The 14,159-nt window shown below is 33.7% G+C and overlaps 1 pseudogene; it reads left to right on the forward strand.

Annotated features, from left to right (window-relative positions):
* Positions 1 to 1,310: 1,310 nt before the first annotated feature.
* LOC140856189 (pyruvate decarboxylase 2-like) lies at positions 1,311 to 12,262 on the forward strand (annotated as a pseudogene).
* Positions 12,263 to 14,159: the final 1,897 nt, after the last annotated feature.

A 14,159-nucleotide genomic window follows, 5' to 3' on the forward strand; every position in this document is an offset into this window, starting at 1 on the left:
ACCACCATCGTGACACATATCGGGTCAGGGATCGACGCCTGGAGAAGGGAACGAGGCCAACAAGTCAGATCATACTTAGTTTGTAGTTATTTTAAATTTAAAATGGTGTATGGACTTATATTTTTGTATATGACAAAGATGGTTATGAAACTTTTTGATACTTGGAATTGGTCTTTTGACTTAGAATATTTTTATTATGTTAATATACTGTTTTTTAAAATATGTTTGATCAGAGAATTTGTATTTGAGCAGATTTTTTTGAAAAAAAATAAAAAATTTATTTTTTATCCAAAATTTATTTTAGCGACGAAATATTAATTTCGTCGCAAAAAAATTTGTGAACCCAAAAAAGTAAAAATTTTTATTATACATTGCGACGAAATTTTTTATTTCATTGCTATTTTTGCGACGAAAAAATAGTTTCGTCGCTAAAAATTTTAACTTTTTACGATGAAATTTTATTTTGTCACAATTATGGCGACGAATATTTTTTATTTCGTCGCCCTTCTAGCGATGAAATTTTTATTCGTTGCCATTATAGCGATGAAATTTTTTTTCGTCGTAATTATAGCAACGAACAATTTTTTCGTCGCAATTATGGGATGAAATTATTTTCTTGCTATTTTTGCGATGAAAAAAATAGTTTCGTCGCTAAAAATTTTAACTTTTTACGACGAAATTTTTATTTCGTCGCAATTATGGTGATGAATTTTTTTATTTCGTCGCCTTTCTAGAGACGAAATTTTTATTTCGTCGCCATTATAGCGACGAAATTTTTTTTCGTCACAATTATACAACGAACATTTTTTTCGTTGTAATTTTTTCGTCGCAATTATTGCGATGAAATTTTTGCGACAATTTTGTTTGCGACGAAATCCGTCGCTAAGTTTTACGACGAATTTCATTTTCGTTGCAAAAAATAAGAGAATATTTTTTTTAATCATAATATTTAGCGATGAAATTATTTTTCGTTGCAATTTTAGCGACAAAAATTTAAGCTCTTGCGACAAAATATTTTCGTCGCTAATACAGACATAACTTCATCGTCTAGGTTTACTATTTTTTGCGACGAAATAAAATGTTTCGTCGCTAAGGTCTTTTGCTACGAGGCTTTCTCTACAAATTTTTAGCGATGATATATTTTGTCGCAATACTTTTAGCGACGAAAATATGATTTTTAGCGACGAAAAAATTTCGTCGCAAAAATCAAATTTCTTGTAGTGAAAGTGACCAGGAGATTTAGGAAAGACTTGGAAAATGGCTGGAAAGTCTAATATTTATAAGAAAGATGATTAGCAGAATTCTCAGAAATGGTTGAGGTATGTTAGTTTATTTATTATTTTTACAAAGAATTATTATCTAAAGAAAGGTTAGATACCTAGCTACTTGGTAGCCTAGATATGAAAGAATATTGTATAAGGAAAAGAAAACACTTATATGTTAGTATGGAAGAATACCTAAAAGACTCATTAAAGGATGTTAGTGATCTTTGCTACCATTTTGTGATAACAATTCCAAGGGTGAAAAGAGTTAGTAAAGGAAGATCAAGAAAAGACACTTATCTTAGAAGACTTAACAGTATGGTTCCAGTAAGCAGTCAAGAATGCAAACATTAATTTTGTGAGGGTATACACATAAATTTCAATATTGAAGAGGGAATGTACACAAAAAATCCTATCTCTTAAAACATCATTTTGGATCTATGTAGCCCTCTCCCAAGAAGAACCTACCTAAAGTAATTTACATATCTTTAGCAATAAAACATGAACATGGTGCATCAGGACATTGATATGTGAATAGCAAAGGTCATTCTTGTTGATTTTGTCGCTGTTCCTGATCAAAAATAGGAGCATATAAGTTACCAACCCTAGGCTTCCAACGCAAAGTATGTTATCAGACAATAGTCTAGCACGCACCACCTTTTTAATCTGTCGTAGTGTCATCTAGGAAATCAAGCTAAAGTAGTCATCAATATAGTTAAAGTAGTCATTGGCACTTACTGAGGTGCCATCAGCACCACCTTCTGTGCCGAGATTGTGGAGTCCACGGAAGCCTACCTCTTCGTCGGCCCCATCTTCAATGACTACATCTCCGTCGGATATTCGCTCCTAATCAAGAAGGAGAAGGCCATCATCGTGCAGCCGGAGTTGGTGGTGATTGCCAATGGCCTGGCCTTACGGATGCATTTTGATGAAGGACTTCCTTTGAGCACTCGCCAAGAGGCTCATGAGGAATACTATTGCTTACGAGAACTATTGCCAGATCCTTGTGCCCGAGGACACCCTCCAAAATGTACTCTTCAGGCACATCCAGAAGATGCTATCGAGCAATACCACCATGATCGCCGAGACGGAGACTCATGGTTTAACTGGTAGAAGCTCAAATTGCCACAGGGCTATGGGTGAGCTCCTCCATGCGTTAATCACACTATAGTTATATATGGCTTCAAACTTCAACGGGAGGCCATTTCCAACCTCACTTTGGTTGTGTTGCTAATAAAGAAAGATTGCTTGTTGCATTGTAGAGATGAGTTCCAAATGCAGTATGGATCGATTGGTTGGTCAATGGGGCGACTCTGGGGTATGCCCAGGCTGCAAGGGGTAAGCAGGTTATCACTTGCATTGGGGATGGGAGCTTTCAGGTATTGTCTTCTAATTGAATGTGAGATGATGGAACTCTGATATGATGACTAAACTCAGGAATTCTAATCCTTGTTTTTGTATAAATTAATTTAGCTGGTAGCATAGGATGTGTCGGCGATGCTGTGTTGTGGGTAGAATAGCATCATCTTCCTCATTAACAATGGGGGTTATACAATTGAGTGTTAGAAAATGCTATCACATGACAATTTGATATGCATATAGAAATTTTAAAATTTTTAAAATACACAGTGGAAGAGAAATTTCAAAAACTTTTCAACATCGTTCTAGGACAACCATACAATATAACGTTTCAACGTTGTGTCAGGGCAACCTTATGTCAAAACAATGTTTAAAATCAAATCATTGATTAGATCTAATCTAATCTAACATGTTTAGAGATCATATCTCAATATTAACCCAGATATCATCATATGTACAAGATTAAGATTCAAGCAAAATAAAAATTTGATTTTTATCTTTACACAGATAGATCTTCACTGCAATCTGGTGATCTGTGTATATCTTCATGGTCCGTTAAAATCGCGATCCGATGATCCGTAGATGTCTTCAAAGTCTTTGAAGCTACATAAGTGTATGGTCTCTATAAGTATCCATACGAGGCTAGTCTGATCAAGAGATCTAGATCTTACTGGAGTGTCAGTTTTTTTGCAGAGATCGCTCCTTGGATTGTCGAATCTTTTATCTCTTTTGATTCTCTTCTTAAGAGAATCAAAGAGATCTATAGGAGGATCAAGAAATCAGATCTAATCTGATTTTTTTTTCTCTTTATCTTTCAAGAGAAAAAAGGATCTTAAAAAGATAAGAGATCAAATCTTTTTTCTTTTCTTTCCATCCAATTCTTAGACTGAATATGGAGGAGAAAGAGAGAGATGAGGCATCCAACTCTTAAACCAAGAAAAAGAGAAAGCCATCCATCACATAGGCATAAGAAGAGAGGAAGGGAGAAGCATCACGTCTATCTCATGGACATAGGAAGAGGGAAAGGATGTGGCATCCATCATATGGAGCACCCCCTCCCATTTTCTTCTCTTTTTTATGCTAACATTCCCTCATGCACGCCCTCCTCCTTTTTTGATTTATTTCTCATGCCAACAACCTTCTCAAGATGAGGCACCCCTTTTTTCTTCTTTTAAAGCATATCTCCTAGGGTTTGGTTTGGTAGAGTTTGTTAAGAGTCCATGAAGAGAAGAACTTTTAGGGTGTTGCCGCCTCCACCTTGTGTGCCTTACTTTCTCCATGCCAAAAAGGCTATGGTAATTTTTGGTTTGACATCCCATATAGTGGCAATCCAGCAAAATGGAAGGATTGAACCTCTAGATATAGTTACCGTATGATTCAGTTCTCCTATCGTGAGTCCCGATAAGATGAAAGTTATGAAAAACTCATCAAATCCTATTGTCTATCATATATAAGATTTATTCAATTTGAGTTCTTATGTGAAATATATGGAAATACCTTTCCATCATTCACTCTGTCCTAATCAAGATCTTTTGAACTCAGTCTTCTAAATCACGTAGGACTTCTTCTTTTCTACTAAGGTTGATAGATCCTATCTAGGTGCACATCCTATTTCTATAATAAATCTACTGCAGTCAACATACACTTAAAGGCTTCGTATGGCTAGAAAATTGAGTTATGGTATAGTTAAACTATAGCAACCTCATTGTGAATAGCCATAGCACCACAGGTCAAAGAATCATTCACACTACTACAGCATCGAAAAAGTTACTGACGAGTGAGTAGACATCCAAGTGACTTCTCATATTGATCACGTTCGATATCTTTGTTCTCTAACAAACATCTGTACTCTTGCTCCAATATCTCCATACTGTAGACTCGAAACTCGTCTATCCTAAGAGAAGCGATTCAAACACCAATCTAACCAGATCAATCACCATCTCTATGATGATCCATCAATCGAGAATAATTTGAGAATTAACCATTAATGACATATACCTCAAATTCTCAACTCTTGAGAATATATGTCATCATCTTATTAATTTTTTAGACAATTTATGGACATATACACTATATGTATGGTAACTAATTGTTCTAAATAATTAGATCAAGTATAAAATTATGTCCTAAAAAAAAATTAATGTGTCAGTCTGATTGGGTTTTAGGACATACATCTAACAATCTTTCACTTGCACTAAAGCTAATCTACCATAGACCTAAACCCCATCTTCTTAAGATATGCTTCTTTCCTCTGTTGGTAAGATAGTTTAGTCTGTGGGTCTGTCACATTTTCATGGGGTCTACTCTGATTCTCAAAGTCTTACTTCTAGAAATGATTACAAATAATTAATTATTGCTCTTATGTACTAAAAATTCTGATAAGATCTAGGCTCCTTAACTAAAGCAATGGCTCCTTTGTTGTCGCAGCACAATGTTGTGCCATCTGATGATATTACATCCAGTTCTACAATAAACTCTTTTAACCAGAACTCTTTTCTAGTCACCTTATAAGCAGCGACATACACGGTTTTTATAAATCTGCAATGATCGGTTGTTTGAAACTCTTCCAATTTACCAAATCTACATTACATAAGAAAATATCTTTTCTAATATAGACTCTCTACCATCAATATTAGATATAAAGTCTGATTAAACGTATCCTTTTATCCTCAACTTTGATTTCCCTCAAAGACCATAAATATATCCTAAGTGCTTCTCAAGTACTTAAAAATATTTTCATAGCTATCCAGTATTCTCAGTCTGGATTTAATTGATATTCGCTTGTGACACTCACAGCAAAGATATATCACGTCATGTACATAGTATCGCATACATGAGAGTGGCTCCCACTAGCTGAAGTATAAGGGATCTAGCTCATGTACTGCATCTCTACAGATGTATCCCACATATCTTCTCGGAGAGATTAATCCCATGCCCAAGGGGTAGAAAATTCTTTTTAGAATTTTTCATGTTGAACTCCTTCTACACCTCTTCTATGTACATATTTTGTGAAACTAGCATTCTATTAGATTTATCTCATAGATCTATATCTATCTCATAGACTTATATGGGATATTTCTCAAAGGTCTCTTATACAGAATTTTTTTAGACAATCATATTCTAACCATTGTCAGTATAGAAATAACATTCTTAATCAGGAGGATGAAATCCACATACAATATGAAGAATATAACAATACTCCCGCTGACCTTCTTATAAACATGTTTTCTCCTCGTTCTTGATGAGATCAAACTATTTGATTGCATCGAGTATCCTTATTTCGAGATGCTTGCTTTAAAGGTCTCTACCTTTACATCTCTTCCTTTTATAGATCTATTTGAATCCAATAAGCACTATACCTACTGGTGGATTCACTAAGGATCAAACTTGATTAGAATATATCGAATCAACTTTTGATTTCATTGCATTCAATCACTTCTCGAAATCGATGTCTAATATCAACTCATAGTAGTATTGGGATCATCTCCATTTCTCTGTCTCCCATGAAGAATATTTTCTCTATATCCTCTATTAGAATACCTAAATATCTTTCAATAGGATGAGAGATACTACTCGACCTATGAGGTAGAGGAGGTACTATATGTGGCTCAATATGAATAGGTTCTATAGGTTCTATGACTCGTTGCTCTTCAAAAATTTTCTCTTTGAACGTAATTTTTCTCCCATTATCTCCATCTTGGATAAACTATTTCTTCAAGAACATAGCATATCAGGTACAATCATATTGTGATCATTTGAAAAGTAAATGTAGTATCACCTAAACTCTTTAGGATACCAAAGAAATGAGCTCTCATAGACTTAACCTCTAACTTGTCCATCTGTTATCGCTTGACTTGGGTCGGATATCCTCATCATGCTACATCTCATAGGGCGTAATTGAAAAAACTTAGAAAAAATTATTCAGTATTAAAGCTTATCCCTAAAGATATAAGAGAAGATCAGTGCTCATCATGGATTGGACCATATCAAATAGGGTCTCTTTCTTCCTTTCCAACACCCCATTGAATTGAGGTGCACCAGAAAGAATCCAAAGTGAAACTATGCCATTTTTCTTAAAATGGATTAGAAACTTCCACTAAGATATATATCTTCTCGATCTCATCGAAGAACTTTATGAATTTTCTAGTTTGCTTTTTGACCTCATATCTAAATTATTTAAACTTTTCAAAACTTTAGATTTGTGTCTCACACATATACTCATACCGTGAAAAGTCATCTGTATAAAGTAACGAAGTAAAGATAACCATCTCGGGTTTGCATATAAAATGGCTTATACATATCAGTGTGTACTCGATCAAGTATGTCAGTGGTCCTCATCCTGTGTCCTACAAAAGGATAGTTTGGCCATTTATCCTTAAAAGTAGAATTTACAAATCGAAAATGACTTAAAAGTTGATAAGTCTAAAAACTCATACCATTTTAATTTATTTATTCTATCCCCTCCAATATGATCAAACCTGAGGTGCCACATATACTTCAAGTTCATTTTATCTCTGACACTCACTATATGTTCAGATACCAATATCGAGCAGATCCAACATACTTTCTGAAGATATATTCTCTTTCTTTTTCTTAGGCTTTCCAGGTATACAGGATAGTTCCTTTTATTGACTGTCAACATCACAGAGTAGCCTTCATAGAAGCTTCCTTCTTTCGCTTGCTCTCGAACTTATGTTTCTTCATGGACTTCTTCTCCTTCCAAGAAGACCTTCTCTTGGAAATAAAAGTCTATTCCACAGCAAGAACCCAATCCCTTGACCTCTTCAAGATCCTGTCAGTAGTCACCATCATGTTCATTAATTTAACCAAGGTGCAATCAATCTAATTCATGTGATAGTTTACTATAAATTATCCATATGAACTAGTAAGAGATTGCAGGATCAAATTCATTCGCAACTTCTTATGCATGGTCGAGCTTCTCAAATTTATTTAAATCCTTAATTATTGTCAAATAATAATCATGAACTGATTGCTCTTTGATCAATTATCGGATGGTTTGGTAACATAGGGATATCCTGATCATAAATATAAGTTTAACCTTTTGGAGCCTAAAACTATTTTATATTCTTGAGCCAGTCTTTATAACTTGTTTAGTTAGTCAATTGGTTTCTAATATGTGAGCTAAAAGATTTGAAGCTGATATATTATTCTATCAGAAAGTAGAGATTCTAGTTAGATATTCGTACTTGATTTTAATATTTATTCTGAATCTTTTAAAATAAATATGCCTACCACTATTTTTTCAAATCTCATACACTCCTCGGGTAGAGAGATGGAAATCCTCCGCAATTAGAGTTTCAAGTGAGTACCACGGTCCCACCAATTGGCACACCACCTTATGTAACATTCATTGGTGGAGTGTCAACTAATGAGTAAACAACTCTTGTCAAATGCTTCTCAAGTAAATTACAGTGATCATTGGTCTTTAATTTCTGAAGCCTCATCTAATAGTTATTGGCCTCATTCCTTAGTTAAGTCAGACTCACCGTTCATCAATGGGTGTAAAGTCATCATTAGATTTCTCACCTAATAGTTATTGAGTCCAACTCCATCTTTACCCTCGAGCATTTCATACCAATAGAGTGGTTGCATATTTTTTTGATGCAATTGAACCACTATATCTAGCCAAGAACAATCAACATTCGGAAGGACCCGTACATCTGTAATGGTGGAAGACCATTCGATTTAATATTTATGAGAAGATTTAATTTAGGTCTTCTTTAGGTTTTAATTGTTTATTTACATTGCATGTAAATCTATAATTATATTGGATCTACTAATAAGATCGCATCTTGACTCATCAAGATCAGACTCACAGTGCAATACAATCATGGTGAACTCAACACTAAGCATCATAAATCAGATTTTGATCAACCAAATTGATCAAATAAGTGATGATTGATAAGAGGCTCCCCGCTGCTGATGCAATGGTCTTAATTAAGTAACCACCTTTCAAGATACTTTTCTTTGATACCAATAGATCAATCTATTCCAAATTGGACTTGGTTTGTTGTTCCTCATCATAGATTGAGAAATTATAACCATCTAAAGTATATTTATGATACAACTCTACTCTCAGAATTTGTAGTGATTCATGGATATCACTATATATATCCATAAAAAACACACGCATGACTATCACATAGTTTTTATGTTCATGCTAATTTTTTATGATGTTTTATGTATTAATCTCTTTTCATCCTAGGATAACTATACCATATAACGATGCTCGTTATATCAGGACAACCTCATATCAGGATGATTTTAGATTAATTTATAAAATCTTATCTTATGTTCAATCAAATTACTTTAACATGAAAACATCCATATCATCATAGATCCCATCAAGATGAATCTCTATCTATAAATATCATCTCATGTATGAATATATAACAAAGATAAAATTCAGATCTAACAAGATTCACATCATATGAAAATTAGATACCAAATTTTTGGACGTATGAAACATAAGAAATTAAATTTTCAAATCTTAAAATAAATTTAGATCTTGAAAATAATGCATGAATATTAAATAATCTGAATTGCATATTTGAAAATAGATTTTCAGATCATGAAATCCATCACATGAATTTTAATCATTCAGATTTTTAGATCTTGAACTCCATCTCCTTTCCATAATAATTCATAATTTTATATTTAAAAATAATTTTTAGATCTGAAATCTAGATCTTAATCTTGTAATAATAAGATGGCTTTGATACCACTATTAAGAAATGCCATCACATAATGATTTGGTATGCATGTAGAAATTTTAAAATTTTTAAAATACGTAGTGAAAGAAAAATTTCAAAAAATTTTCAACATCATTTTAAGACAACCATGCAACATAACGTTTCAATGTTATATCTGTACAACCTTATATTAGAATGATGTTTCAAATTAAATCATTGATTACATCTAATCTAATCTAGCATGCATAAAGATCATATCTCAACATTAACGCAGGGATCATCATATGTATAAGATTAAGATTTAAGCAAAATAAAAATCTAACTTTTATCTTTGCTGGGGTAGATCTTCACCATGATCTAATGATCAGTGGATATCTTCATGATCCATTGAAACCGCAATCCGATGATCTGTGGATGTCTTCAAGATCTTTTGAAGCCATATAAGTGTCTGACCTCTATAGGTATCCATACGAGACTGGTCTGATCAGAAGATCTCGATTTCATCGAAGTACTAGCTCCCTTACAGAGATCATTTTTTGGATTGTCGAATTTTTTATCTCTTTTGATTCTTTTCTCAAGAAAACCAAAGTGATCTGTAGAAGGATCAGAAAATCAGATCTAAATTATTTTTTTTTTCTTTTTCTTCTCAAGAGAAAAAAGAAGATATTGAAAAGATAAAAGATCAAATCTCTTTTTTTTTTCTTTCCGTCCAACTCTTCGACTGAATATGGAGGAGAAGGAGAGAGATGAGATGTCCAACTCTTGGACCAAGAAAAAGAGAAAGTCATTGATCACATGGATGTAAGAAGAGAGGAAGGGAGAAGAATTACATCCATCTCATGAACGTATTATCCATCATATGGAGCACCCCCTCCCTATTTTCTTCTCTTTTGTTCGCTAACATTCCCTCATGCATGGCCTCCTCCTTTTCTCATTTATTTCTCATGCCTACAATCTTCTCAAGATGAGGCGCCCCTTTTTTTCTTCTTTTAAAGCATATCTCCTAGGGTTTGGTAGAGTTCGTTAAGAGTCCATGAAGAGGACTCTCAGAGTGTTGCTGCCCCCACCTTGTGTGCCTCACTTTCTTCATGCCAAAAAGGCCACGGTAATTTTTGGTTTGGCATCCCATATAAGGCATGGATAATGAGAGAGAGTCCCAGTCTAATGGGACTTTGGAATCCTATCTTAATTCTAATCCAATTCGAATCTAATTTGCATCAAATCCAATTAAATCCAAATCCTATTTGGACTAAAAAATCTAATAAACCAAATTCAGTCAGACTAGATTTTATTTAATTCAATCCATATTTGATCAAATCAAATAATTAGCAATAGTTACAATTAAATCCTTCTATAACTTCCTAACATTTAGCAAGTCCTTGATGTAACTTTTATAGATTAGTCCAATCATCAATTATATTGATAATTGAATCCTTTTGTGATTGAAAATTGTAATTCAACATTTTCATCAGTCAAGATCTCTTTTGTGTGTGATCCCGTTGGTTCTATTCTATCTAGTAGTGAGATATATTTTTGATCTCCATCAAAATATTATTGAAACTTCTTACAATGGATTAGAATAATTTCAACTCATCAACTGAGATTTATTGACTATCAAAATAATTTTCGTTAGTCTCATAATCTATCAGTGATGTTTCGCAGCATTTAGTGACAACCCAATAAAATGAAAGAAATGAACCTCTAGATGTAGTTATTATGTGATTCAGTTCTTCTATCATGAGTTCCGACAAGACACAGGCTATAGAAAACTCGTCAAACTCCATCGTTTGTCATATGTAAGATTTATTCGACTTGATTTCTTATGTGAAATCTATAAAAATATCTTTCCATTATTCACTCTGTCTTGGCTAAAGTCTTCTGAATCCAGTCTCCTAAATCACATAGGACTTCTCCTTTTTTACTAAGATCGATAGATCTCATCTAGCTGCACACCCTATTCCTACAGTGAATCTACTGTAGCCAACATACACCTCAAGACTCCGTATGGATAGAAGATCGAGTTATGATATAGTCAAACTATAATAATCTCATTATGAACAATCGAGAAAGTCATTGACGAGTAAATAAATATTCAAGTGACTTCTCGTGTTGGTCACGCTCGGTGCATTTGTTCTCTAACAAATATTTGCATTTTAGCTCCAGTGTCTTCATACTATAGACTCGAGATTTGTCTACCCTAAAAAAAATAATCCGTGCACTAATTTAATTAGATCAATCATTATCTTCATGATGATCCATCGATCAAGAGCAATTTGAGAATTAATCATCAATGATACATGCCTCAAATTCTAAATTTTTGAGAATATATGTAATCATTTTATGAATTCTCTAGACGATTCATGGATATATACACTACATGAATGGTAACTAACTGTCCTAAATATTTAGATTAGATACAAAATTATCCTAGAAAGAATTAATGTGTTAACCCGATTGGCTACTAGGGCATATGTCTAACTTTGAGGTGGAGATTTATGATGGCCCTTACAATGTTATCAAGAACTAGAACTACACTGCCTTGATGGAGGTCATCCACAATGGGGCGAGGGCAAATGCTGAACTGCAAGGGTTAGCTATGTGATAATAAGATTTGAATATCTGATAGTTTTCGATTTGAAACTCATCACTTTAACTTGTGTTTGTGTAGGTTCACTGTGAAGAGGAGCTCAAGGAGGCAATTGATACAACAAAGGGGACAAAGAAGACTGCTTTTGTTTCATTGAAGTTTTCGTGCACAAGCATGATACTAGCAAGGAGCTCCTTGAGTGGGGTCCAGGGTTTCAGCAGCCAACAGTAGGCTTCTCTAGTTATCTCCTTTCAGAAGTCGAATAAACCGAATTGTAGTTAATACTCAGTAGCTTATTGGTTTTTTTATGTTCTGTTGGTTGCCGAGATAGGTATCTTGTTGTTTGCAGGTATGTGAATTGGTTTCCTTATTACCTTAAATCAATTGAAAGAAAGCTTTCTTGAACTTGGTTCTCTTGATGTTAAACATTCAGCTAATTGTTTGGAATCACGTCGGTTGAGGTGGCCGCTGGTTCTGGTGCTAGAGTTTTAATGTTATGACCTGGTATTCTATTGTTTAAATGTTATAATGGATGGTAGGTTCTCCATGGACACTAAATTAGGCATTTACTTAAGTTTGGCATGTGCTCACCATAAGATATCTCAAGCACTTCTCAGGTAGGTCAGATACATGGAATCCGATCCAAAGCGAAAGAAGCTTGCCTTGCTGCAAGGAATGCGCAATAAAAAGGTCCGGAGATAAGGGTACAATACTAAGACAAACATTTAGTGCAGGAATCTTATCGGGTCTGTCGTACGAGTAAATGATCCTTCTGTTCTTTGACATTTTTTGAATTCCTCAAATTTATGAAGGTGCAATGGTAACTACGTACTAGACAATTTTCTCGGATCGCACAACATATGACAATGTTAGAGAGAATAGGCAGTGTTCTAAGTGATAAATGTATAAAAAGCTCAAACCAAAATAAATGAATAAATAAAAACAAGAAGATTACCAGCTTCCTGATATGATTGCGGTGGAAATAAGAAAATGTTAGGAATAGAAGAGGTATTTTATATTAGGGAGAGATTTATGATATCTGGGATTTTTTTTATGATTCCGTATAATCTTTTTTATGAACGGTGGAAGAATTAAAAGAATCATGATTGTTTTGGATTTTTTGGATGTGCCATGTAGTTTAGAAAATGTGTTTGGACATGCGTTTTTTTCTTGGAGCAACCCCAAGGATGATTTTTTGGTAGAGAAATCGTGGTTGGGCATGGATTTTTTTGGACGCCCAATGTTGTTCAGAAAATCTTTTGGACTCACATTTTTTTGGAATCCTTCTAGAGTTTGGATGCTCTTTTAGTAGAAAAATTGCAGTTGAAAAGATTAGAAAGAGTTTTAGGATATCTAGACTCTTTAATCTATGGTAGATGAAAACTTTTGCATGATTAGGATACTGTCATGTGGTTAATATGTATTAATCACATAAATCTAGAAATATTAGCTAATATGGTAATTTACGATAATTTTTTTGGATGCATATTTTTTCTTTCATATGTGCCAATTCTTTTTTTTTGTCGAAGGAATGTGTGATATTTATTTTGGACATCAAGGGAATGGATTTATTTTAGATGTGTGTGGAGCATGATTTTAGAGGAATCATAGTTGGAGAAGAAAGGGAGAGTTTAGGACACCCAGACTCTAGTGTATGGTGGATGAGAACTTTTATATGACTAAGATACTATGATGTGTTTAAGAAATATCAACATTTTTTTACTTTGGATGCATGTAGAAGTATGTTTTTTAGAGGAATCATGGTTGGGGAAGAATGGAAGAGTTTTAGGATGCTTGGACTTTGATAACTTTTATATAATTAGGATAGTATCATGTGGTTAAGATACATCAATCACATAATTTTAGAAATCATACTAGTTATATCACATTTATGGCATTCTACCTAAATGCCTCAATTAGCATACGAAATTATTATCTAAGTGCCAGCATTTTATACTTTATGCTGCAAAAGATTAATAAAATTCTAGCATTTATAACAAAATAACTTTTATTTTATAACACTTTTTAATGATTAGAAGCACTTGAGCCTAAATGTCATTAAAAAAAATAAATGCCACAATGATTATGCATGTTATCCTATAAAAATATAGTTCCAAATCCATTCATATTTATCTCCAAAATATTTATAATATAAGTTTTCATCCAAATTTCTGGATGTCCTATAAGTGTCAAATATCACATAAGTCAATATTTATTTCCTTAATTCATCAACTAGCA

Source organism: Elaeis guineensis, chromosome 3, assembly GCF_000442705.2.
Source record: "Elaeis guineensis isolate ETL-2024a chromosome 3, EG11, whole genome shotgun sequence".
Classification (NCBI taxonomy): domain Eukaryota; kingdom Viridiplantae; phylum Streptophyta; class Magnoliopsida; order Arecales; family Arecaceae; genus Elaeis; species Elaeis guineensis.